Here is a 27,371-nt window from a genome sequence, read left to right as displayed (position 1 = left end):
TGAAACATTTAGAATTCTATTCTCCTAAAAATTATAAAATTATTAAAATAAATGAAATGATCAAAGAGTAGATGGCCAAAAATTATATCAAGACAAAGTGTGGCAACAGTGACAGGCATAAGAATTATGAATTTTTCTAAAATTTTTAATGCTTACATTGTCATATTTATAAATTTGTACTTTAAATGTGGTATATTACTCCAAACAAATAGCCATTCAGAACTAATTTTTGTTAATAAATCTGCCTGAGATGGGGACACAGGAGAGAAGCAAACGGGAAAAAAAATTATACATACATATACATATATATATATATACACATAATGTTATTATATATACATAACATGATAAATCTGTAACTACAACAAAAAATAAAAGCTAAAATGTTATATACAAATACATTTTTATAGATAACATTTAAATACGATATAAATCATATATCTTATATAAATACATAAATGTTATATATACATATGTAACATTTATATATGTATGATATATATATATGAGATATATATCATAGATAGATCTGCCTCAACTGTAATGGAGAACAAACAATAAACAAAAGAAAAAATATTATATAGACTATTAGATGGTCCTAAGTGCTATGTGCTTGTCCTCTGCACTAGATTAGGAGTTTCTTGAAAATAAGGATTGTTTCTTACTTACACAGGTACCTAGGACCTAACCACAGTTCCTTGAACAAAGTAGATACCTAGTAAATATTGGGGAGGGAGGGAGGGAGGGATGGATGGAGAGACAGACAAATGAATGCTTAAGGGCTTTTTCACACCTGTAATATGGTTACGTTATGTGATGATTTGACCCAAGTATCCTATCTAATAATCAATCTTGATAATAGCCATTTGTTCCTTATATTTAGAATATGTTTTACACCACTGTTCCGTTTTTAGCTCTATGTCTTATCTGTCCATCAAGATTTCAAATTTCTTACACTGGGGCTCTGTAAAGTTCATCTTTTAACTACTGATGTCTAGCAGAGCCCTCTAGAGTAGATGTGTCTGCTGAAAACACGGATGCTGAAAATGCTGGTTAGCAATGCTATATTCATCATTCTTCCTTATGTCAAGATAATCATCCAGAAAAGGAACATGAGAGGCAACATCATATAATGGCTAAAGGCCTGGCCTGATCCCTTCTCTGACAAGTGTTAGTTTTTATCAACTGGTCAAGTTCTTTCTCTCTCTAGACCCCAGTTTACTCATCTGTAAAACAGAGATAATAACAACATCCACCTTACAGGGTCCTGTTTAAGATTTACACAAAATCTGACATACAACAATTAGTCAAATTACGTCAGCTCTTAACATCACAATGGGCTCGAGGATCCATTTACAAGTGTGCCTCTCCCACTTTTATTTGCTGCCATCAAGATCTGCCCTCTTAGGACCCCACTGAACAGTGGAATAATATTAGGACACACAGTCTTTTTAATTTCCTAACTTTTCTAAAAGACTCTCAGTGTGCGGTGATGTGATGGCAATGACTGCACAGCTCTGGACGCTCGCTTGGGGACTTACTTCCTTTGCAGGGCTGTTTTGTCAGGCCTGTTGAAAGCTCAGTTCCTCCTGCCTTCCGTCAGTCCTTCTAAAATTCAATAAGTACAGCATCACTGTGCAGCAATCAGATTCTTGATACTAAAGACACAAAAGTGGAAAAGCCAGTCTTTGCTCTTAAGGAGCTTGTAGACTTTCTGGGAAGACAGACGTGGAGGTAAGTCACTAGAGGAATGTGGTAAGAGATATAAAGGGGGAAGTAAAAGTGCTTTGGGAACAGGAAGGAAGAAGCCAAAAAGCTATCATTACAGACTTTCTTACTTTGTAAGTCTTCAGGATCACTTTAGGACCTCATCTATGCACAGTAACAGGACAAGGAAATATGCAACACCAAAATATGCTAAAAATTCCAAGTCCTAGTTATGGCAAGTCAATGGCCTCAGTCCGTCTGGAGGTTTCTGGCCAAGAACTGGGGTGCCCACATGCAGGGTGAGACTCAATAAAGCCTGGCTGAGAACTATGGATTTACAAGTAGAATGAAGATACTAGAGGTTACACAATTCCTGGAGATGCTGGTGCTCTGGCCCAGACTCGTCAAAACCCCAGAAATTAACTAAGGTTCCAGAAAGGTCTAGAAGGAAGGACCATATGCAAGAATAAGATTTAATCTAGACCCACCCTGGTCAGTATAGTAGTTACTAACCACATTTGGCAATTGAAGTTTAAATTTTAGCTAACTGAAATTCAATAAAATATAAAACTCACTTTGTCCGTCTCATTAGCCTCATTTCAAATACTCAGTAGCTAAATGTGACCAGTGCCAACCACATTGGAAAGCACAGATATGTAATAGTTTCATCATCACAGAAAGGTTTATTAGATAGCCTGACATAACAAAGCTGAAAATCAAGCCTGAAAAGATCAAGAAGAGACACCCAGAAATCAGCTATTTCAACACTCTTTTAAGGAAGACAATGTAATCCAGACTCCTTATAATGTATCATCCACAATATACAGCATACAATAAATACATCTAGACACACAAAAAAGCAGGAGAATGTGGACTGTAATCAAGGAAAAAAAAAAAACTAGGAACGGAAACAGACCTGCAGTGATACAGATGTTAGACTTTTCAGACAATGGCTTTAAATTAGCAATTATGAACATCTTGGAGACAAAGAAAAATCGGTTGGGGTACGAGTGGCTCAGTCGGTGGAGCATCCAACTCTTGACCTTCAACTCAGGTCATGATCTCATGGTTCATGAGTTTGAGCCCCACGTCAGGGTCTGCAATGACAGGGTGGAGCCTGCTTGGGATTTTCTCTCTCCCCCGCCTCCACTCACTCTCTCTCAAAATAAATAAAAATTAAAACTTAAAAAAAAAAGAAAATATAGTTTTAATCAGTCATGAGATGGAGATTCTTCACAGAAACACGGAAGCTGCAAACAATAAAAATAAATTCTAAGGGCACCTGGCTAGCTCGGTTGGTTGAGTGACTAACTCTTGATTTCATCTCAGGTCATGATCCCAGGGTCGTGGAATTGAGCCCCAAGTCAGGCTCTGTGCTGAGCATGGGGCCTGCTTAAGATTTTCCCTCCCTCTCTCCATTTCTCCCTCTCTCCCTCCCTCCTATCTCCCTCTCCCCTGCTAGCAGTCTCTAAAAAGAAAAGAAAAGCAAGTCTAGAACACTAAGGTACAACATCTGAAATGAAACATTCATTCAATGGTCTAAACAAGAGACTGGAACTGAATGGAGAATGGCTCAGTAAACTTGAAGACAGAGCCCTAGAAAGTGACCCCATCTGAAGAAGAGAGTTAAGAGGGAAAAACTAATCATAACAAATGGGAGTATTCCTGGTTCTTGTCTTTTCTTAAGATTTATCATTAATTATTACTTGTAAAACTTGTCAGATTTTCCATGTGTAAACCAGATATGAAAAGACACTTGGCAGATCCTGGGTCCAAATGCTCCATCACATTACTGCCAACTCTTAATGACTAGAAAGCTGATTTGCTGAACACAGTGAAATCTCAGCCAATTTCACCCCTCTTAGTTTTACATTATCAGTCTATACCACAGCCACACTCAGAAATGATGTCAGATAGTCATCAAATTTGAACCCTTCTAAAGATTATGAAGATACCACTTATTTCATTCATGGCTCATTCTGCCATTTAAAACAAGATGGAGGCCGATACATTTTTAACAACCTTAATGTGCCTCAATAAAATACGTTGGTGGGTCGAAGTACCGGAAATACGTTCCTTTATTCAACAAGCATTCGCTGAATATACCCTATGCTAAAAAATTATGCTGGGAATGTAGAGATCAAATAGACATGATCCTTAATTGTACCGAGTGAATTCCCTAATTTATGCAACTATTAGGTATAAAGTAGTGATATTTGGCCTCTGTCCACCTTCCAAGGTTGAAGAAGAAGGTAAGTTGCACGAAGTACCACCAATGAGTAGAGGGACACAAATTTTATGAGGAATAAAGGTCTAGATTGAGAAGGAGACTCCTGGTTAATTACTGGTGAAACAAGGCCCGACGCAGGACATGAGTACCCCTCAGTTTTAATGTGCTTTCGGGTGACGTTTTGCACCTGATGAGATGGGGTAAAAGAGCAGTGATACATTTGAATACAAGGACCAAGAGATTCCAGGGTGGTTAACTCAGTTGGTTCCTAAGTGACCCAAATAATTCAGTGTGTCTTCACTCAATTATCTTTGCAGATGGTAATTTCTGATTTTCTCAGGAGAAAGTTGACTTTAAAGGAGAGTATTGTTATCAATAAGCCAGTTACATATTAATGCCAAATTTCAGGAAGTTTAATCTAATACAAGTGATATAGTATCAACACGGCTTACACATCAACAGTTTTCAGTTGTTTCCTTAAAGATTACTTACTGTCTTCAGTGCATCTCAGCAATGCAAAGTATTTGACTTTATTTTACTTCAACACCGCACTAATTTGCTCTGGGAATCCTAGCTACGTAGCATTTTAATTCCTATATTTGTGAAGTCAAAAATCATCACATTATGTCAACAGTTCATCATGAGAATCCTCCCCACATTTTTCTACCTGGTAAACCCTCTGGATCTTTCAGTAAAAGGTTTGCACATTATGCTCTAGCCCACCACTTCTAACCTAGCCACCCACCATCATGAGAACTTGTTCCTCTACTGAACGATCCAAGTGCCACTAACTTGAAGCCTGGCCTCTCTTTAGCCAGTCTCTCCTGTTGTATCCTGGTCAGTCCCTGAATCAGGGAGGAGCCAAAAAGGCAGGTGCCCAGGGTGATCAGTCTATAAGGGACACTAATACCTCAGGAAACACACAGCAACTGTAGTATCAGTTGCCACACATGACTACATCACAGGCAAGATGTGATCCAGCTCCTATAGAATAAGGCAGTACACTCTGAAGTAAAAACTTCAGAAAGTGATCCTAGCTGGTGCTGAGCCCTCTGTAGTGACTATTTCCACAAGGTAAACATACACATTGCACAATGTAACTGCAGTAATCCGAAGCCACCAGTCCCAGCTGACAATGCATAATGCCTTGTGCTGCAAATGAGCATTTTACTACCATCTACATTAGAAACCTTTGAGAATTACTCTACAGAAGGTGTCCGGATCAGAAAATTCCGAAAGAAAAATGAAGTTAAAGCAGAAACAACCAACAAGTGTGAAATACTTTTCCTACATATAAGCCAGGGGGAAAAAAAAGCTTTCAAAATATTTTGAAGAAGACTTAGCAAGTATTTCTATGTAAATTACTTCCATCCTTAGTGAGTCTGAGTAACTAAACCTATCCAATCATGAGTGCTATAAAAATCTAGAAATGCAAGATCAACCAAGTAAGTTAAAATGTTAGATTACATTTGGCACAATGCATTTTCTTAGCAAAATATAAATTTTCCCCATCCCTTATAAAAATGTTGAACAAGTTTTTTTTTTTAATTTTTGTAATGTTTATTTATCTTTGAGACAGAGAGAGAGAGTGAAGCAGAGAAGAGGCAGAGAAATAGGGAGACGCCGAATCTGAAGCAGGTTCCAGGCTCTGAGCTGTCAGCACAGAGCCCAACGAGGGGCTCTAACCCACAAACCATGAGATCATGACCTGAGCCAAAGTCAGGCACTTAACCGACTGAGCCACCCAGGCACCCCAAGTATCTCTAAAATGTTGACTTAAAGGGTTGTTAAACACTGATTCAAAAGACGTATTGCACCCCTGTGTTTATTTTTAAGTAATCTCTATACCCAATGTGGGCCTTGAACTTACAACCCCAGGATCAAGAGTCACATGATCTACTGAATAAGCCAGTCTGGCACCCTCCACCTCTATGCTTATTGCAGCATAATTTGCAATAACCAAGATATGGAAGCAACCCAAGCATCCATCAAAGAAGATGTGGTGTGTGTCATCCATCAAAGAAGATGTGGTGTGTGTGTGTGTGTGTGTGTGTGTGTGTGTGTGTGTACACACACACACATTGGAATATTACTCAGCCATAAAAAAGAATGAAATATTACTATTTACAACAACACGATAGACTGAGGGAGGCTATTACGCTAAGTGAAAAAAATCAGAGAAAGACAAATACCATATGGTTTCACTTATATGTAGAATTTAAAAACAAAATTAGGGGTGTCTGGGTGGGTCAGTCAGATCAGCATCTGACTCTTGATTTCAGCTCAGGTCATGATCCCAATGTCATGGGATCAAGTCCCACGTTGGGACCTGTGCTGAGCATGGAGCCTGCTTGGGATTCTCCCTTTATCCCTCTCAATGTCTAAAATGAAAAAAAAAAAAAATAGCCATCCTCTGTCCACTGGTAACAAACTGGTGCAGCCACTGGAAGAGTAATTTTGCTACTGGATATTTACCTGAAGAACATAAAAATACTGATTTGAAAAGATATATGCACCCCTATGTTTACTGCAGTGTTATTTACAATAGCCAAGATATGCAAGCAGCCCAAGTGGCCACTGATAGATGAATAGGTAAGTAAGATGTGGTGCATATATACGATGGACTATCACTAGGCCTAAGAAAGAATGAGATCTTGCCATTTGTGTCAAAAGGAATGGACCTATGGGGTATAATGTTAAGTGAAATAAATCAGTCAAAAGAAAAACAAATACCATATAATTTCACTCATATGTGGGATTTAAGAAACAAATGAAGGAAGAGAAAAAGAGACAACCCCACCTCCCAGATTTTTAAATACAGAGGACAAACAAGAGTTTGCCAGAGGGGAGGCAGGTGGGAATACAGTGAAATAGATAAAGGGGATCAAGAGGTACAAACTTCCAGTTATAAAATAAGTTATGACGATGAGAAGTACAACATAGGGACTACAGTCAATAATACGGTAATCATGTTGTTTGCCAACAGGTGGTATCCACACTTACCACAGTGAGCACTGAACAAAGTGCTGAATTATTGAATCCTTATGCTGTACACTCAAAATGAATATACCACTGTATTTAATTATACTGCAAAAAACAGAAAATACAAATTGCAACCTGAGAACTTAAAAAAACATTTCAGACTAAAGAATTTTGATGATGAAGTTTATTAGACACTGGACTGGTTATGCATGGAGTTTCTTAATTCCCTTTGCTTCACAGTGTTTAAGAATATAGCAGAGAATTTTCTCTAAAAATATTCAGGGGGGAGTTCTGTGAAAGACAAAGATGTCCTAGAGTCTAGACACTCTTTTGCTTTTTAGTTTGATATTTTTAATTTATTTTTTTTTAATTTACATCCAAATTAGTATATAGTGCAACAATGATTTCACGAGTAGATTCCTTAGTGCCCCTTACCCATTTAGCCCATCCCCCCTCCCACACCCCCTCCAGTAACCCTTTGTTTGTTCTCCATATTTAAGAGTCTCTTATGGCTGGTCCTCCTTCCTGTTTTTATATTAGTTTTGCTTCCCTTCCCTTAAGTTCATCTGTTTTGTATCTTAAAGTCCTCATATGAGTGAAGCATATGATATTTGTCTTTCTCGAATTTCACTTAGCATAATACCCTCTAGTTCCATCCACGTAGTTGCAAATGGCAAGATTTCATTCTTTGTGATTACCGAGTATACACACACACACACACACACACACACACACACACACACACACACACATCTTTATCCATTCATCCGTTGATGGGACATTTTGGGCTCTTTCCATACTTTGGCTATTGCTGATGGTGCTGCCATAAACTTTGGGTTGCATGTGCCCCTTCAAAACAGCACACCTGTATCCCTTGGATAAATACCTAGTGGTGCAATTGCTGGGTCATAGGGTAGTTCTGTTTTCAATTTTTTGAGGAACCTCCACACTGTTTTCCAGAGCGGCTGCACCAGTTTGCATTCCCACCAGCAGTGCACAGTCCAGCCTTTTAAAAGACATTCCTGTGTACGAATCCTGAATATCATTACTCATCTCCTCAGAGGTAATCCAAACAGATTACAAAACAAAATGTTTTCTTAAAAAAAAAAAAAGCATTCAAGACATTCTTGCAAGAAAGAACTATTAGTACAAAGGTCAGAGGTCTGCAGTGATAACAGCATCAGCCAACAGATCTCATTTGAAGGGACTTTCTTTGCTTACCTGCATAATTAAAAACGTCTAAATTTTCTTTGTTTCTTTGAGCACTATGAGGATCTGTGGGCAGCTGAAGGGAACCATGCATGGAAGCTGTTACCACCTTACACTGTAGAGGTAAGGAGAGGGAGCAGCAGCTTGTCAGGGAGGGAGCCAGGGGGTTAGTACCTCAGCCTCTCTCCACTCCCGCTCTCTGATCCCTGCTGTGAGGTCCACTGGCCAAACCCAACCAGATCTAGAGGGCAGAGCTTCAGTGATAGCAACTGGACCTCCAGAAGCACAGAGCAGGAACTGGAAGGCTGGACAGTACAGACGGAGGAGTCAGTGGAGAACATCCAGCACCGTTTTTAAGTCCTATTTCCATCTGTTGTTCCCCTCTTCCTTTCAGGAAGGCTCATTTGAGTTTTAAACTGTTCAAGATGCTCTTTAAGGACATCGCTTTCCATTCTAACGCAGGTAGTGCTTAACTCTGCCTATCTTGTTTCCTTTTACTTTCCCTCCTGGCTCAGACATGTGATTTGAGAATATACTCCTTCAAATTTTGTCTTGCACATTCTCCTAGAGCAAGAAACATGAGATCAAGACAATCTGCGTCTACTGCGATCACCCGCTGTTCAAACAAACCCTCCCACCTTCAAAACCTCATCGGGATGCTCAAATCCCCTTCACCAAGAACACACTCCGAAACCAAGTCTGGACTTCGTCTATTATTATCTGCCTGCTCTCACTTAATATTCCCATTTTTTGTCTGCGCCTTCTCTTACTGCACCAACTCTACCCATTTACTGGGTTATGTTCCCTCAAGGTGCAGGTGATTCCTGCACCGTTTTGAAGCTTTCCGAGCTATTCCTCTTCCTAGTATTCTCCTCTCAATTTTTCCACACCCCTGACAATAGCTGTCCCCATTTGCAGAGATGGTTGCCCATTGTTCTCACTGCGGAGTATTTGCCGCTCTGAGAGTGTTTTTCAGTTGTGTTCTGAATTCCGGCATCTTCTGAGAAGTCATTCCGGTTTTCTCCCTAGGACATTGCTTCTCTTACGTTTACTGGCTGCCCATCACTCTTTCTGATTTAGTAATATCTAAAATATTTCCCTCTTTTCTAAAGCCCTGCTCAAGAGCACTTACACCCAGCAACATCTCATTTTCCCTTCCACACCTGTCCATCCTGGCTTTCAAATGTCTAATTTCCAATTATCTTCATTTGTCCTCTCCACTGCAACACATCTCCTGAGGCAATCTCTCTTCCATCACAGTTTAATCATACTTTCTTCTGTTACTTTATTTTTTCCCTTGCTCCCGTTCTGATAATAAAACTGAAATATACTCTCAGACTCCTCTTGTTCCTCTTTGATTTCCTGAGCTAATTTGATTCTAGAAACTGAGGATTCTAGGCGAAAGCCTTTCTAGCCTCTGGATTCGACGTTATTTTATCGAGATCATTTTTAGTTTAGTTCCTTTTGATGGTGTGTTCTCTGCAATAATGAGGACTTTAAGCATTTGTTTATTCTGAAAATCGGCTGCTATTTTATGGATCTCGGAAATCATGGTCAGAATTTATATACCTAACAGGTTGTCGCAGAAGCTATGCCCCATCCACACTTCCTGCCCCACCAAGACTTTCTGGTCTGAACATAGCTGAGGTGGACAGTTCTGGCCTGTCCCCCGTATCCTCTCTCAGGCACTTCCCAGGGCTGCTGGGCTTCAGGACTCTCTCCAAAGGTTCAGAAAGTCACTGCGTCCTTGTGACGGCACAGTGCGGAGGAAAGAGACGGGTGCTCACGATCCATGAGAACAGGGGTCAATGGAGAAGCGGTCCAGCTTCTCAGGCTGCAGAGCAGCAATCTTAGCACTTTCCACTCAGGGCCCAGAGCTGCCTACGAGGGAAAGCAGTTCCCTAACATACCCTACGTAGCTCTCTCCTGTTTCTCAATAGCCCCGTTCCCTCTCCTCAGCTTCCTGGGCTCATCTCAAAAAAACCTACAGGTACCCAGCCCAGCCCATGCCTCGACTTAGTTCCGAGAGACATAAAACCAAGCCTACGGGCGACCCTGAGGCGGAGCAGCGCCGGAGGAGCAACTCTTCAGACAGAGAATTCCGGAGGCTTCCCCACATTCCCAAGTCTCCCGTGTCCCTGAGCATAAATAATGGAATCTGAGGCACCAAGTCCCAACAAACTCCCTCGGTCTGACACTCACGATGCATAGATGGAGGGCCACTCACACCCTAGTGAGCCCACCTGGCATGTAGCTACCTTTGTGGACTTTGACGAGGTGCACATTAAGACAGGCAAGAAGTTTTTACCGGGACTCCTCCTGCTTCAGGCAAAGTCTTCAGTGGGACTCAAGGCTCTCTTTCGAAACTTAAATCCCTCTGAGCCTTCCCTGCCACCTGACACAAGCTCTGGTCTTGTTGTTCGACTTGAGACAAATCTGCTATGGTAGGTAGCAACCCACTAGCATCAGGCGCCCATACGACTGACTTCTTAAACCCAGGGCCTGAAGCCACTTACAAAGCCGGGCCTATCGGAAGCCAATGACCCAACTCGTCGAGCTACCACACAGCAATACACGGGTCACCGCCGACACCCACTAACGCTTCGTGACCACAGCTGCCGGCCCAGGAGGTACCACTTACTTTGATCCCCACATTCTACATCTTATCTCCCGCACAAGGTCTCCAGACCATGAGCGATCAAGAAATCATCACCTATCTCTCTGTCAAATTCAGAAACAATTCAGAGAGACAGACACAGGCGCCAAGCAGATAGAGATTAAAATACCATCTTTCTTCCTGATGACGCTGTTTGCAGAAGGAAGCTGAGGTCAGGCCCAACAGGGGAAGCTCTTGGTTCCCTAATAGTTTACCCTTGAGTTAAACCTAGCTACCAGTCACGGCAGAGACCCGTGCGGAGGCAGACCCAGCAAGCTCACCTACGACTGCATCAGAGGCGAGGGGAGGTTCCAGGCGGTCAACAACTTCCCCTTCTCTCCAAGTGAGTGGGTGCGGGGTCAGAACGATGCCAGGAGTGTCCTTAGATGTAATCTGGCTGCGTGGAAATAAGAAGAATGTTCTGTTCTCTCTCAGCAGCTTCTGGTGCCTGCATTTCTGTGTCCAGACAAACCTGGCTCCTCATCACCATCCTGCAGTTCCTGTAAGAGACCCACCAGAAGGAGGACCCGGTTCTCTTCCCACTGACCAGCTCATCTCTGCACAGGGTCTCACCCCCGCACATGTCCAAAGCCACTTGTCAGACTGCAGAGCACCATCCTTGGCTCAGGTGTCCACTCCTGAGCCAAAAAGCTGTGGCAGAAGGTGGAGGAAGCCAAGGGCTGAGGTTTGTGGTACCCAGGCCTGCCACCGTGAGCAAGGGCTGTGGGAGGGGTGCCATCAGACTTAGGCAGGGTATGTGGCCCTGCGCCCCTTGCTCCCGACTCCACTCTTGGCCAACAGCTTCCCCTGAAATACATCACCAGCCCCCTCTCTGGTACCTCCCACCAGGGTCTTTGGTCACAGTCCTCAGGTGAGGCCTTCTCCTGCAGCTCTCAGGCTTGATGGATTGCTTCTGTGGAGTCAGGTCTGGTCCCCATCCTCCACCAAAGACCCCAACAACCAACGCACACCCCGCCCCCTAAAAAGCCCTGTCATAGACCACATTCTATTTTATCCCATTCAGAATCTGTCAGAAAACCCAAGAATCTTTCAGATTTCTGGCACAGGATTAGTCTCCATTTGAATCTACCTAAGAACCAGTGACCTAAGTATTTGGTCAAAAATTATTTGGGATTCCAGCTATGTGGCAGCAAATTTTTCAAGGGCAAGTGCATTTTAAAGACTGGCCCTTTTAAACTGGAAAACCAGCATCTTGGTTCCTGGGAGATCCAGTAAGACCGGGAGCCACAGGGGCACCCAGGTTCCTAAATGATAGTATGGTTAAACCATTATCACAAGGCAGTTCGTCTCATCACAGAGGGCTACCCAAGCTATACGGAACTTTTCCAACCACAGTCAGGTAATAAGCCTGGAAGAACAGACTCCCGGGGGGGGGGGGGGGGGAGGGGGCGGGGAACATAATCAACATAGTTTGTCTCTAACTGTTGAAAAACAGTCAAGTCCGTCAATGTCGAACCTGAATATCAAGAGTAATTACTTAATGATTACAACACCAGATTTCACCTTTTTTTTTTTCACTTCGGCACATTCTGGAACTCTCATACTAGCATTACTTTCCTGCCCCTAGAACTGGAGGAAAGTTGTTCTCTCATAACGAGAAACCAGGCCAGGGAGAGAAAACAGGAAGTATAACATGAACAATCTGTGTCCCTCCCTATGGCTGCAGCAATGCTCGGTAAGCTGAGACCCCAGAAGCCCCAAGTGCAGAAGGGCTGGCACAGTGGGGTCGCAGGGCACACAGAGAGCCCTGGGTCTGAGTCGAGTCACATAAGCACTCCAAGCAGACAGGGGAAAGGGGCAAGTGGCTGTGACGTCTTTCGATGCTGACACCTTTCGGTCACCCTAAGCCAACACCAGATTGACAACAGGTCTCTGAGAGCCAGACACTTGGCTTGGTCTGCAGCCAAGCTTGCAGCCTCCCCAAGACTCTGCCAACCCCACAGAGGCTCAGAGCCTGGGTCTGAGGACCTCACAGTGCGGTCCTCACAGGAGTGACAGCACCACCACCAGGGGTCTTCAGGTGGCACCCAAGGCCCAGTGATTCCGAATCTGCAGTCTGACAAGATCCCTTGGTGATCAGCTCCCACCATCAAGTTTGAAAAGCACGGCTCTGCCTCTCAGAGGTTGAGAAATGTGGGTGCAGGACAGGGACGGACAAAGAAAAGGGCAGAAAGAGAAGCAGAGATGTAAGTGCCTAGCAAGTCAGACTGCTTTTCAGAGTTCAAGTCAAGCCTGCAAAGGGCCATGAGAACATAAAACCGAATTTCCATCAGATGCTCTATCTCAAAAATCTAGTTTTGATCAGTGTGTTTTGGAGTCTTTGAGCGAATTAGAGAAGCTCAGATTTCCAGGCAGTGACCAAAATATTCCACTACATTCCATGAAGCCAAACAGGACCAAGTAAAGAAATGGAGACTGTAAGAAATTGGGGAGAACAAATGAGAAATCAGATTATCCATCCTAGGGAGCTGCACAGGCCTCGGGCCACCCTCACCTTACCTCCTCAGCCTGCAATCCTACCACCTCCATTGCCTCGTTGACCCTGGGTGGGTCCCCACCCGATTCCTTCACCTCTCAGCTGAGGATGCATAAGTCACTGCCCTCCAGTAAAACGATCAGTTAATGACCATCAAGACCTTATCACTGTCCACTTGGTGCATCACAATCTAATTTCATTATAAAGACACTTTTTGCCTCAGTGAGACAACTTTTGGAAGACATTTTTTTTTAATGTTTATTTAATTTTGAGAGAGAGAGACAGAATATGAGCAGGGGAGGGGTAGAGACAGAGGGAGACACAGAATCCAAAGCAGGCTCCAGGCTCTAAGCCATCAGCACAGAGCCTGATTCAGAGCTCAAACTCACACAGTGTGAGATCATGACCTGAGCCGAAGTCGGACGCTCAACCGACTGAGCCACCCAGGTGCCCCAAAGACATTCTTAATCATTCTCTCAAGTTTTAAGGAAGGTGAATTTTTTTTTTAATGTTTATACTTATTTTTGAGACAGAGAGAGACAGAGCACGAGCGGGGGAGGGGCAGAGAGAGAGGCAGACACAGATTCCAAAGCAGGCTCCGGACTCAGAGCTGTCAGCACAGAACCCGACGCAGCGCTCACGAACGGCAAGATCATGACCTGAGCCAAAGTTGGACATTCAACCGACTGAGCCACCCAGGCACCCCAGGGAAGTACACGCTTTTAAAGGAAGTCAACACTTTGTTTCTTTGAGCTCTTCTACTGGAGGAAACTCCCGACATCTTCAAATGAGCATAAACCACCTAAGTCTTGGTTAGCTGCCAAGCTGGCAAAGTGTCATGGCAGTCACCAGGCCCGAGCAGTGGGTAGAACCTGGTCTTCAGAGACAAGAGCGAACGCTGGTGAAGTTATCAGGACACAGGATCAAACCTGTGACGAGGCCATGAGGATCACACAGGGGTAAGGTAGGTAATTCATAGTCGCCCTCCTCAGCGCACCCAGGTCCTGGCTGGGCATGGTAATGTCCCAGAATACATGGGGTCACCCCCACACAGAAACCGCAAAATCTGTCTGTCCTGCTGACACAGGCAGATGGGAGAACACAGGATCTTTGGAAGTCAGATTTATGTGTGATTCTTATTTTATTCCTTGTGGGGGTTTTTCTTCCATAAGAAATACAAGTTATTTTTGCAATCAGATTTAAAATGAGGATTACTTTAAAATTCATAGACATTTGGGGGTGCCTGGGTGGTTCAGTCAGTTCAGCGTCTGACTTTGGCTCAGGTCAAGACCAGTCGGTTCACAGGTTCGAGCCCCACATCGGGCTCTGTGCCAACAGCTCAGAGCCTGGACCCTACTTCAGATTTTGTGTTTGCCTCTCTCTCTCTCTGCCCCTCCCCCCTCTCATGCGCGCACTCTCTCTCTCTCTCTCTCTCTCTCTCTCTCAAAAATAAACATAAAATAATAATAATACAATTCACAGGCAGTTGATCCTGAGAGCCTAAAGAAACCTTATTCTCTATGGCCTGTTAGCTTTCTAACTTTGGGGACATCAATCAAAATTACTAAGGACAAAAAAAAAAAAAAAAAAAAGACGACACGGCTTTGGATAACCTGTTTGGGAAGCCTCTCCGAAGGAGTGCTCTCCATTGACTATAGAAGGAAAGGTAAAAGGGAAACCTCATGGAGTGCAAAGGACACAGGCTTAGAGGCCAGAAAAATCTGAGCATATCATGTAGCCCTGGGCCCTTACTATCAGCATGACTTGGGCAACTTACATCACCTCTCTGAGCCTCAGTATCCTCATCTATAACACAGGCACCGTGGTTGTGTTACTTAGAATCGATCCCTTGTTGTGATCATTAGAATCAATGCCTATCACTGGCCTCACCCTTGGGAGGAAGCTATTATTCCCTCCTGGAGGCAGGATCCCAAGTGGGACTACAACCATATACTCTTGCATCGAAAGAGTACATAACTAAAATTTGCCCTATGTCCTCCTGTGTTCAACTATGTTTTCTTCATCAAGCATGGGTTGGTTGAGGGAACGGGGGAATGTTGCCCTTCACTTCTGCCAGGACAGTTAGCTCTGAAAGCAAAGCCAAGTTCAGGGGCAAGTAGGATAACTGTGTCATGAGACCCTGTTTTTTTGGCTCCAAGGACCTAAAAAATGGGACAAACCCAAGAGATACAAGTTGTGCAAAGAAATCAGTTGTTGAGTTGCCCACATACCACAGGTGATCTAAGAGGCACAAAATGGCAGTCATGGCGGTTACAATGGAGACTAAAGTGCAATCACTGGCCCCAAAATTAGTGATGACCACAGTGACCAAGGCTACAGAAAGATGCAGGACACAGTCCGGTGGAGGGTCCAGTGAGAGAATGGTCTCAGTGGCAGAGGTTCTGGAACCATGATCCAAGGAAGCCGGCAGGAGGCACCCATCCAGTCAGTGACAGTATGAAGCTCTGCCCTTCAGCATGAAGGTTCTCAAATCTGAGCCCCCAGGGGCAGAAGCCAAGAGAGCAAGAAGCCAACGCCACCATCAGGGGGGTTGACTGCAGAATCTCAGGCTTTTCCAGGAAGGACTTGGGTTCAAGATTCTCCTTGTGATGGCACTGGAGCACAGGGTGGTGGGGAGAGCCAAGAAAGCTCCAGTTCGTAATTACGAAGCCCTGTCCTGAGAATTATTTAAGCGGAGCCTGAATCAGACTCCAGAGACAAAGCTTTAGCCGATTGTTAAAGGATGGAAACAGTCAATCTTCCTTTGAAAACCTCCTCTTTCCACCTGCACTGCCCCCAAAAGAAGTCCCTTCTGTAATCTGAATTACATGCGTCAAAGCATGGTCCACCTGCAGAGTGCCAGGCAGGTGTCAGGTGGTGTTTCTGCTGTTACTGGGAACTAAGGATACACCCCAGTTGCTATGCCCACGTACCAAGGACAAAGCATTCTCAGACGCACAGGATACTTGGGTATCCGTCCTAATGAATAAAATGTCATTTACCACCGTGGCTTTTGTCGGATCTTCAGAGACTTCATTATCTTTTTTGTCATTTCTGGAAAGCCAAGAAACTGCTCTCTTTTTAAGCTAATTGCCTGGAAAAAGCATTCCCGCCTCTCTCATATGCAGAAGAGAAGTTCTTTCCTGTCTGGCCAAGGCAAAGAGTCCTGAATATGAGCCACTGCAGACAGGATAAGGATGAATCCGTCTCCATCATCATTTCTTTTTTTTTTTTTTAATTTATTTAAATTTAAGTTCGTTAACATACAGTGTAGTACTGAGTTCAGGAGCAGAACCCAGTGATACACCAGTTACATAGGACACCCGTCCAAGCTCATCCCAGCACATGCCCTCCTTAATGCCCGTCGCCCATTTCACCCATCCCCCCAGCCACCTCCCCTCCATCATCATTTCTGCCCTGATTTTCCAGCCTGAGGTCCCTGTGCACAAGGTTCCTACACGTACTTCAGTTGGACCCTCTCCATTCTGCGTGCCGCCTACAAGTCACACACACAATCACGGTCATCTGACTACAGGCTCTTGAATCCTACGGTCTCCTTCTGACTATGCAGATAAGTTGAACTTCCATAAAACTGGTTTGGGTACCACTGTTCTCTGTCCTTTGAAGAGACAGAATAAAAGACACTGAATACATAGGATGCCTATTACCTGGACCATCCATTTGTCTATTCTCTCAACCAAGACAGAGTGACCCCCTCTTATGCATAAGGCAGCTGGGAATAAAGATATGGAGAAAACACAAACCCAACTGTAAATGTCCTGTCAACCTAAACAGAGGACACGGGCATCTTGTTTCTGAGGAAATGTCTTTGATGTTTTACTGGTTGTGAATTCACCACAGGCTGTTAGTATCAAGAGGACAGTAATGAACCTAAAATCAAGGGGTGGGCTAAGACAGTCACGATCATTCAGGCGGGATATACAAAATTTTGGTCCATGCAAAGAAACCTACATGGAATCAGGGCCAACGGTGAACACACATCTCGAAACGGAAAACACATAAGCAACAAATAGGAGATTCACGGCCCAAGAGCAAAATTTGCAAATGAGGTCGACCGGAAGGGACACAGAAGCCTCTGCTCATGGCTGCCTCCTCTGCCCACGACAGCCCACCTCTGCCACCCCAAATCCACCTTGCTCACACCTGCTCGTCCTATGAAACCCGTCTCCACAGCAATTCCGCCAGGAAGCTCATCCTCATCACCACCCCTTCAAGATAGAGTGTGATGTCCTCACTCACTGTAATACCCGGTGCTTTTTAATGCTGATACATAATTATCCATCTGCCTATCTCTCCTCCCCACCACACTGTGAGCTACTTGAGGGCATGGATTTTTGTCTTTTTAGCCCAGTGCCTATTACATTTAGCACTCACATATTTGTGGAATGAGTGAATGAGTGAATGAATGAATGAAGACGGCTAGAACGTTCTTCAGAAGCCTAGGTGCTTCTCCTTACTGGAGACTTAGTGACTTAGGCTTCACTTCCACAGGGACTCTGCAAATGAGCACCTGCAGCAAATATCTCTTTCCTTTAGGTCAAGGGCAGGAAGTCGGCCATGTCAATTAAGGTCTTTCTGTGCCTCCCTCTCAGCTAGAAAGACCAGCCATCCACAGTTTGCAAGCTTTCCTTGTCTTGTGTGCTTCAGAGGGATTTGGCTATGGGGCTCTTAACGAGATCAAGCCGAATCACACAGTTTCATCCTGTCAAAACGCATTGGAAATCTTTCTAGGGTGATTTATCATGGAAATACACATGGCAGGGAAGGGGAAGGGGACTTAGAGGAAGCAAAGAAAGCCACTCTGCGTCTGCAGTGCTCGGCTGGCGGGATGCCCGTGGCAGCCGCAGCAGCTGGTGGACAAGGCTGACCTGACACAGGGACGGATGGGCTCCTGTGAGAAGGCCACCTCCCGAAAATAAATAACTATCGCCAGGACCGTCGCACTCCAAGGAGCACGTTAACGCATAACAGCAGCAGCCAGTAAATCCTGGCGGCAAGTACCTTAGGTGGGGGGGGGGGGGGGGGGGGGGGGGGGGCTAGATTAATTTGCAGCTGCTGGCAACACCTGACAGATCAGTTAAAATATGGAGTAGCTCAGATTTGCTCCCCGAAGTCAACAGCAGCACCACCACTAATTTAAAGGCAGGGCATCCACAGCTAACTAAAGTCACTGCTAGGGAGAGACTTGGGGGGGAGAACATAAATAACCAGAAAATTGAAGAGCTCTCCTGTATCCTCAACATACCTGTAAATTTTTTGACTCCTCTCTCCTGCAGCTCCCCCCCTGGACGCAGGGGCTTATCACAGGATAACCCTTGTTTTCGTGGAGATGACTTTGTATTGTTTTTATGGTGGAATAGGTGCCAGGATAACATGCTGGCACCTTTTGTTAAAAGCAGCATTAACAAATGTGAGCTCGAATGGAAAGCCATTGCCATTTGTCAATGTTGCTTTGAAAAAGTGTGCCAGATTGCACTGCGGGGCCCTTGAGGGCAGAGACTCTGTTGTTCCAAGGCTGAGAGCCTGCTCTTTGCCAGGCAGGATGCTGAAAACAAAGAATTCAAAGACGGAATGCAAATGGAACCCTGCCCCCAGGCCCTTAGACTCTAGTGGCAGGGAGAGAGAGAGAGAGAGAGAGAGACAGAGACAGAGACAGAGACAGAGAGACAGAGAGAGACCAGAGACAGATAGAAAAACAGCTAAATAAAAAAACTACACGCAAAAATAAACTCAAAATGGGTTAAAGACCTAAACATGAGACTGAAACCCTAAAAATCCTAGCACACAGACAGTAACTTCTTTGACACCAGCCACAGCAACTCTTTTCTAGCTATGTCTCCTGAAGCAAGGAAAATACAAAGAAAAATAAACTATTGGGACTACATCAAAATAAAACGTTTCTGCACAGTGAAGGAAACAATCCGCAGAACTAAAAGGCAACTGAGAGAAGGGAAGGTATTTGCAAATGACATATATGATAAAGGGTTAGTATCCAAAATTTAGAAAGAATTTGTAAAACTCAACACCCCTGCCAAAAAAAATAATCCAATTAAAAACTGGGGAGAAGACATGAGTATACATTTTTACAAAGAAGACATCCAGATGGCCAACAGACACACGAAAAAATGCTCAACATCCCTCATCATCAGGGTAATACAAACCGAAACCACGATGAGCTATCACCTCACACCTGTCAGAATGGCTAAAATCAACAGCACAAGAAACAACAGGTGTTGGTGAGGATGTGGAGAAAGAGGAACCGTCTGGCACCGTTGGTGGGAATGCAAACTGGTGCAGCCACTGTGGAGAATAAGGAGGTTCCTCAAGAAGTTAAAAACAGAACCACACTACAATCCAGCAATTGCACTATTAGGTATTTACGCAAAGAATACAAAAATACTAAGTCAAAGGGATACTTACACCTCTACATTTATAGCACCTTTGTCTACAGTGGCCAAATTATGGAAATAGCCCAAGAGTCCATCAACTGATGAATGGATAAAGATGTGCTTTGTATGTATGTATAGGTACATATGTTTGTGTGTATATACAATGTGTATGCATGTGTGCGTATGTATACATATACAACGGAATATTACTCAGCCATAAAAAAAGAATGAAATCTTGCCATTTGCAACAACATGGATGGAGCTAGAGAGTATTACGCTAAGTGAAATAAGTCAGAGAAAAACAAATACCCTATTATTTCAATCATATGTGGAATCTAAGAAATAAAGGAACAAGCAAAGGTGGAAAAAAAAGAGAAAAACCAAGAAACAGATTCTTGACTACAGAGAACACACTGATGGTTACCAGAGGGGAGACGGGTGGGGAGACGGGTGGGGAGATGGGGGAAACAGGTGATGGGGATTAAGGATGCACTTGTAGTGATGAGCACCGGGTGACGTACGCAAGTGTTGAATCACTATATCGTACACCTGTGATGAGGGAGCACGGGGCAAGCCGAGGGCAAAATCCAGGCTGGCACACCCCCCACCACCACCAGGTGGAATATGTGTGGTATTGCTCAGACATTCCTGGCTACCCAAGAACAAAGGAAAGGGGTTTAAGTGCTTGCATGGTAATGTGGGAAACTAAGGCAAATGAAAAATTAAATTCCCTTACTGCCTGCAGACCAATGACAAGTCCTTGAGACCAGCAGAGTGACCTCCCTCTAGGAGCTCAGCTGCCTTGATGATGATACTTTGCTAGAGGCCAAACACAATCTCAGCTTAACATGATCCCAACCTCGAGGATCCTGTAAGTCTACTTCCCGTATCTCAACCGTTGCAAGATATGGGCAGACAATCATACTCCAAGCTTATGGCCCCCTGATATGTATCTGAAGGGTCTCATAATGAGGTTTAATTAAATGGTAATAAAGGGCATTTCCCTAGCAACAGCTAGTCGCTCAAGGTCTTGGAAACCTTGCTTCCAGAATACTTGAGAGACTTCCTCTATCCCTGACCCCCTCCCAAACTGAGGGTATATAATAAGTTACCCATCATGACCCCAGTGCCGTTCTTCCTGTCCATGAGTCCTGTCCCGTGCTTTAATAAAATCACCTTTTTGCACCAAAGAGATCTTAAAGAATTGTTTCTTGGCCGTCAGCTGCAAACCTTTTCACAACCCATCAACCCAAACCTTGTATTTTGGGTTGAAACTACTACTGCACTGTTTGTTAACTGGAAATTAAATAAAATCTTGAAAAAAAAAAAAAAAAAAAAACACCACCACTGCACTGAAGTGTGGTGCTCTCAAAGAGGTAAAGCCCAGAGTATTCTGGCACCGAGATAGGGAGACCAGGCGGTGCCTGGCCTGGAAACAGCTGGTAGGGAGGAAACAATGCCTTAGCCCACACGCCAATGCACAGATTACCCCAAAGGCCTCAGAAATTCATAGAAATAACCCATTATTTTTATTTAACAACATGTGAAATGATGCTTTTCTTTTTCTCTTATTCTCCCTCTTCTGGTAACGACACCAGTCACTGCACTAGGGTCTGCTCTAATCTAGTATGACCTTGCTTTACTTGATTACATTTTTAAAGACTTGCTCATAACCAAGGTCATATTCCCAGGTGCTGGAAGTTAGGACTCCAACGTGTTTTTTAGGGGCACACAATTCAACCTGCAACAAATTCCACAACTCCTGCTCATTTTTCAACCGTTCACCATTTACTAAAGATCAGTTATTCATCTCCCAAAACTCAATCCAAGGAAATGTTGCCAGCTTTTCCCTTTATCTTTTTTTTTTTTTAATCTTGAATGTTGCTTGTATAACTCCCCCAACAGTAGAGGAAACTATGTATCTGGCAATAAACAAAGAGAAAAAGGTTCTTTTCTGATCTCTTAGCTGCAGGATGTGTGAGTTCTCCACCGTTCCCCACTCTAAAAAGATGCGTATGTGCGTGTCCAAATGTGTTATGCTTGAACATAATAAATCTGAAATGATTCTGTTGTGGTTTCCCTATTTCTGGGCCCATTTTTCTTCTGTCTGTAGAGACTTGGCATTTGAGAACACTGCACATTTGGAACAAAATGTCCTTTTTCTTAATCAGCGCCACATTTTTGTAGATAAAAGGTGAGTGAAATGCTAAAGGTAATATATAATTTGCTCTTAACAAATGGCAGGGGAGTGCCGCAGCAAGGCTGTTTTCTAAAGCAAAGACTAATCACAGTAGGAACCAAACATAGCAAGCACTTGGTTTTAAGCTTTCACAACAGAAAATGTCACTAACACGTCCGGATGCTTTTGCTTATTCTTAAAAAGTAGCCTGAGATAATGACAGTTGGGGAAATGGTTACGTTGGTTCTAAAGCTGTCCTCAAGTTTGATTTATAGCCCATCGTCTTGGATGCGGCAGCCGAAGAGAATGAAGCAGCAGGAGCAAGACGTCTGGCCAATCCTGCCCTTGAGGTTAAGATATTAAACAAAAATGAAAACTAATCTATCTTCAGACAGAAGTGTAGTACTTAAAGTGGAGTGTTTCAGAGACAGTCTTGTAAAACGTTTCGCTTTAAAAATGATTTTATTAGAGCAATTAGACATGTAGGAAATGTTACCATCTTGCTAAAGTTGTGTAAGAGCTTTGTTCTAATCTCCCTCGCTCTCTGGAGTGAGATAAATCTATATATAGCCGTGCCTGGTATATGCTTCACTCATTATCTCTATATATAGATCTGTAGCTAGAATATTCTCTGTGAACATAGGTCACATAGTATTCACAGGAGGATTGCATCTTAAAACCTTGAAACTATAAAATTCCTTTAACAGTTCAGAGTTAGCTCTGGAAAATGAGAAATCACAGGTAATCTTTGAGTCCCACACTCATGGATTGACTTACCCGTTCAACAAATATTTACTGAGTATCTATCACATGTAGACACTTTGTCCACTGTGCAGGTTTAACAACACAACAAAAAGTGAAGTCTCTAGCCTCTACCATCTTATCAGGGCAGAAGCCTAGGATTCTCTTTTCCGCATCGCGGAAACCATGTATCTACCACATTTATATAATGAAGAGCCCTGAAATACGCAAGCAGCTCCCACAAAAAAAGAACAAAAGCAAACATTGAAACATACTGTTCAACTCCGAGAAACTAACAGAATCCTGAAAGAGGAGGAAAAAGGAAGGCGGGATTGAATCCAGAGTATGACCTGTAAGGCAGAAGGCAGCAGTAACTGGGAGAAAGTGCCAAGCCCAGGAGCCTAAGGTTTTGAACAAACAAGGAACGGGAGGCTAGTCCTTTCCAGGGATCTAAACCTGTGGGCTCCCAAGGTATTAATGAGGGAATTCAGAGAATCCATGCACTTGGATGGGGGGGAAATTACATCTTTATTTTCATATCTAACTAAAATATCCTTTAATTGAATGTAAGCAACAAATCACAGTAGTTTGATCGATAAACATGTCTTTGCCTCTAATAAAAATCACAGATTCTGACTGTTGCAGATAACTTGAAATAATGTGTATACTTGTTATAACTGTCTTTGCAATTATGGTAGCTACTACACAGATCACCCAATCTTATTATTTGGTGTATGAATAAAGTAGCACATATATTAATCTATCACACATTTGTTTTTTAGGGTTTTGTTAACTGCTGTCTCTGTCCGCTTGGGCTGCTGTAACAAAATACCATAGACTTATATACAATGACTTATTTACATAATAAATACCATGGCTTATAAACAATACAAATTTATTTCTCACATTCCTGGAGGCTGGCAAGTCCAAGATCAAGGCACCAGCAGATCTGGTGTCTGGTGAGAACCTGCTTGCAGGTCAAAAGAAGTCCATCATCTGGCTATGTCCTCACACAGCAGAAGAAAACAAGGGGCCCTCAGTGGGATGTCTTTAATAAAGGTACTAATGCCGTTGATCTCATGTCCTAGTCACCAAAGGTATCACCTCCAAATTATCACATTCGGGCTATTTTTCAACATGTAAATTTGGAGGGGACACATTTAGCCTATAGCAACTGTATTTCAATATAACTGTAATCATTTGTAATCCTATGTGATTCGTGCACTCAAAAATATTGCCAGAAGGAAGAATAGGATTCACTGGCTTGCCAAAACGAGTCCAGACTTCCCCATTAACGAGAGGGAGCTAGAAAAATGCTGTCTCCCACGACAGTGAGCCCACAAGGAAACCTATCTCCCTCTGTTACAGCTGTAGTAGCACACAATAAAGTAAGATTACCATGGATAATAGCTACCCCTTAAGAATTTATAAGCCAGCATCACAGGTCTGCTTGCTGATGGGTACAATCAGAGAAACCCGTAATCCAGAGACTAAATCGAACTGTATCCTAATTGTTAATGCTTTCAGTTATATTGCAGAAATAAATGTCATTCTTCCCAGGTAAAGACACCAAAACTGAACCCCAAGACTTCTCCATAGACTAAGTTTTTGGGTTTTTTTAAAAATAGACTCAAAATAAAAATTGTTAAGCAAGTGAAGAAATAAGATACTAAGAGCAAAAGTCAGAAAGGAAGAAAAGAAAATATCAACTTCCTACCAAGGACTTCAGATATTCAGAATTACCTGATTCAGAATATAAAATACTCCATATAATATGCTCAAAAAAATCTTTTTAATGGAGTCAAAAATTACACAAGAGACTACCAAAAATAGCCAAATTAATTGTAAACAGAACCAAATAAAATACTGGAAATAAAATATGTAACCATCCAAGTCTTAAATTTCCCAAGTGTGATATACATACATATTAATACTCATTTATTTTTCAGAGAGAGTGAGAGACAGAGTGCAAGCGGGGCAGGGGCAGAGAAAAAAGGAGACAGACTCCAGACTCTGAGCTCTCAGCACAGATCCTGACACGGAGCTTGAACTCACCAACCAGGAGATCAGAACCTGAGCGGAAGTCGGACGCTTAACCAACTCAGCCACCCAGGTGCCCCTAATACGTCTTAGACTCAAAATCTAAAATTAGACATAGATGAAAAAATAATTAACATATGGAAAAGAGAACTGAAGAATTTATTCATAATTAAAAATAAATGATAGGGTATTTCAAAAAATTCAAAAATTAAGACACAGAGGATAAAGTGACAGAGTCTAACCGCTATTATTGATATTGTAGAAATAAAGCTGAAGCACGAAATGGAGATCCAATATTTGAAGACAGAAGGGGTAAGAATTTTTCAGAAGTTGCCAAACACAATTTTCAGGTTCAGTAATCCCAATGAATTAAAATCAGAATAAAGACCGAAATATTAAAATGAAATCTAAACATGAAAGATCATTTAAAAATCTTAAAAAGAAGATCTTATAGACAGTCACACACACAAGTAATATTTAAATAAGTGAAAAGCAGACTGACATCAAACCCAGAGTAGTAAGAGCAGCCAGAATCTTATGTTATGATCAAATATTGAAGGAAAATACCTGTAACTCTAGAATCACATACATAAGAATACTCTGAAGAACAATGGCAAAATAAAGACTTTTCAGATAACCATCAACTATGATATCATACTTGTCTCAAAAAAAAAAAAAAAGGCCTTCTAAATGACAAACTTCAAAAACAACGAAAATGATTCAAAAATTCAGATTTGAGATACAACAAAGAATGGTCAACAAAGCAATTAGTAAGGATTTAGACGAATTTTAAAAATCTTTGTGGGGGCGCCTGGGTGGCTCAGTCGGTTAAGCGTCCGACTTCAGCTCAGGTCACGATCTCACGGTCTGGGAGTTCGAGCCCTGCGTCGGGCTCTGGGCTGATGGCTCAGAGCCTGTAGCCTGCTTCCGATTCTGTGTCTCCCTCTCTCTCTCTGCCCCTCCCCCGTTCATGCTGTCTCTGTCTCAAAAATAAATAAACGTTAAAAAAAATTATTTTTTAAATCTTTGTGTATAAAACATTAATACTTAAATTGTGAAACTTTTTTTTAAGCTAGAAATAAATTCTTGAATAACAATAGCCCTAGGCCCAGACAAGGATAATCAGAGATTTAAAACAAAAACAAAACAAAACAAAACAAAACAAAACCATAAGACCCTTACATTATTCAAAAGTTCAGCAACTAATTTTCAACTTTGAGTTTATAAGGAAAACCAGGAAACAGGGGTAAATGGTATATATAATCCTAAAAAGCACAGGGCAGGAGAATGGGATGGGGGGAGTTGAATAAGAAAAAAGTAATATAAAATAAAGTCAGAAAGGAGACATAAAGAAGTGTAGAACACCAGAAACAAATAGAAAAAAAACACAACATGAGGAGTAAAAATGAGTTCAAATATATCAGTAATAATAATAAATTCGTAGTTAAAAGACAGATTGTCATGTTTTTTATTTATTTTGAGAGAGAGTGGGGTGGGGGGGGAAGGTCAGAGAGAGAGTGAGTGTCTAACACTTAACCAATTCAGCCCACCCAGGCTCCCGTCAGATTTCTTTTTTAATCAGCTATATGTTATTTCTAAGAACCAAGTATAAAATGTACAAACATGAAAAATTTTTAAACATAACAATGAAGATGCATTAGACATGTACTAATCAAAACAGGATCAAAAAATTCAATTTTGAGACAAAAAGCATTTATAAAGAGACTCATTGCTTAGTGATAAAAATTTTCAATCAATAGAGATCATATATGCACCCAATAAAATAACCTCAAATGACATAAAATGAAAGTTAACAGAACCTCAAAAATGTATAAATATCATACCAAGAGTTTTCAACATTCTTCCATAGATAATTAGTACTCAAGCTGACAAAAATTACATTCAAAGCTCCATTTGGTAGATATTTATAGGGCCATGCATCCAACAGTAAGAAATACAAGTTATCCTCAAGATCTATTGAACATTCTTAACAATTGTCTCACGTTAAGCCATAAAATGTGTCTCGACACATTTCAAATTATTCCTATCACACACAGAATATTCTCTGACCACAATTAAATTAGAAGTCAGTTACAAGATAATTTAAGCCCCTTATGACTGGAAATTAAAGTATTTCTAGATAATGTATGAGTCAAAGAAAATATAATGGAAATTAAAATATATTTAGAATTAAATAGTAATGATATACATCAAAATTCATGGAAGGCTAAAATAATAATTTGAGGAAATTTATACTTTTTCATGCTTGTAAAAGGTTTTAAGTTTTAAACTTGAATGTCTAGCTTAGAAAAAAATTTACAACAGCACAATTTTTCTAGATGAGACTTCCTATTATCAAATAAGTACATGTCGTGGTGATTTCTGAACTATCTGATTAGTGTGTGATGGAAATAGGCCCCTCAAAAAAAGGGGGGATCCCCGAAAGAGAAAGAAATAATACATATAAAAGCAGAAATAAACAGAAAAAGAAAAACAATAGACAGTACTCAAATATCCTTCAGATATTTCTTTGAGAATACTAATAAAACTGTTAAGCTTCTGGTTAGACGAATCAAGTAAAATAGAGCGAAGGCAGAAACACACAATAGCAAAACTGAAAGGGGACCGTAGTACAGACAGAGCAAAAAACTAAAAAGATAATGACTTCAGCCAATAAGCTTTAGAATATATAAAACTGACAAATCCTGAGAAAAAAGCAA

The sequence above is a fragment of the Felis catus genome, chromosome D1, assembly GCF_018350175.1.
Source record: "Felis catus isolate Fca126 chromosome D1, F.catus_Fca126_mat1.0, whole genome shotgun sequence".
In the NCBI taxonomy this organism is placed as follows: domain Eukaryota; kingdom Metazoa; phylum Chordata; class Mammalia; order Carnivora; family Felidae; genus Felis; species Felis catus.
The sequence above is the reverse complement of the archived record's forward strand: the minus strand, read 5'-3'. Positions refer to the sequence as shown.